The 1,444-nt window shown below is 37.0% G+C and overlaps 1 long non-coding RNA gene across 1 annotated transcript; it reads right to left on the bottom strand.

Moving 5' to 3' along the window:
- Positions 1-621: 621 nt before the first annotated feature.
- LOC107656939 (uncharacterized) lies at positions 622-1,421 on the bottom strand. The gene is made up of 4 exons (XR_001630619.1): positions 1,366-1,421; positions 893-1,048; positions 772-809; positions 622-659 (listed from the first exon to the last, which is right to left on the bottom strand). It is a non-coding gene; the product is annotated as an uncharacterized LOC107656939 (long non-coding RNA).
- Between the last annotated feature and the right edge of the window lie 23 nt (positions 1,422-1,444).

Genomic DNA, 1,444 nt, shown 5'->3' on the forward strand with positions numbered 1-1,444 from the left:
AAGGAACACAAAATAAAGTATAATTCAGAAAGTAAACAGATGTAAAAAAAAATCATCAATCCACTATGAACTGGACGATGACATCACTGAATCATCAATTAACTTTAACTGAAAAAAATGACTGTTTGTTATTGTCCTCTTCCATTATTGACAAACTATGTTCCAGTTTGTCACTGTACAGCTGCTTTGACACAATCAGTATTATATAAAGCGCTATAGAAATAAAGATGACTTGACTTGACTTGATTATGCAAACAGTGACATCATTTGCATCCAAATTATTAATCAGTATGACTCATAATAATATGATACTAATAATATGAGTCAGGGGAGATTTCAAAACATTAACCTTATATTTCTTACAAATTAACACAAATGAAAAACAGACCGCATGTTTTGGTTGGTGTTTTTTGCTCTGTTCTGCTGTGTGTTTAGTGTCCATGTGCTCTTTAATAAAGCTTTAGTTTGTTTCTGATTTCATTATGGATGCCTGTCACTGTTATGTACAATGTTAGATTAGGAATACAACACCGGAGATTTACAATAATCTGCTAAACGATTCTGCACACTAAGCAGTACAGGCTGAAAACAATTGCAGAAGTGTAATACTTAGGAAATGGATATATTACCTGTTCCGGGTGGCAAAGGGTCTGTTCGCGCTGAAAGAGAGTAAAACTACATGAAATAAAGACTACTGGCATTTGATCTCCCATCGCCAGTTCTTTTTTAATACTAAGAGGAAAACACAGAAAAGGAGTAAAACAATCTTACTTCGTTGAAGCCATATGCACCTGACGTTAGACTGCAGGCTGTGAAACAAACATTGAAGAGTTTAACTGAGCTGTCAGTTGTGAATTTGCTTTATGAAGAATTCAAGTTGATTCCTGACTACCTCGGAGTATTTGCAGCGAAACAAACAGACAGCAGATGGGTGAACGGATTCGGACCTCTGACCCAGGACAGCGTGACGGAGCTCTGGAAATTCTGGCCTATTTCCATTTGTGATATGAAGAGGCCCGGTGGACCAGTCACAGCAATTTCAGACACACTGCATGGAGAAATGACCAGGGATTTCAACTGATATACTGATAAAATGGTTTAGCATGATTTTTCATGGTGCTTGCATTTTTGGAGTCAGATTAAATTCTACTAATGAGAAGAGCATATAACCAAACTGAAGCGTGCCATTTCTGAAAAAAACTGAACTGCAAAAATAACAACTACACACTAAAGTGTCCAGTGTGCAGCCATTGATGCACCATTGTGTTTATTCTGAAAGGAGCAAACTGATCCGAGTAAAAGGAATTAAGAATTAATTTATGCACACTGAGTTTATGTATGACGTGAATCGGGTCAGATCAGAACCTGAGAATTCCTCTAGGTTGCGTCCCAATCTTCTTCAAAATGTCTTTTTGTGTGTGTGTGTTCAGCAGTAACAACTGTT

The sequence above is a fragment of the Sinocyclocheilus anshuiensis genome, unplaced genomic scaffold (assembly GCF_001515605.1).
Source record: "Sinocyclocheilus anshuiensis isolate Anshui unplaced genomic scaffold, SAMN03320099.WGS_v1.1 scaffold4445, whole genome shotgun sequence".
Lineage (NCBI taxonomy): Eukaryota > Metazoa > Chordata > Actinopteri > Cypriniformes > Cyprinidae > Sinocyclocheilus > Sinocyclocheilus anshuiensis.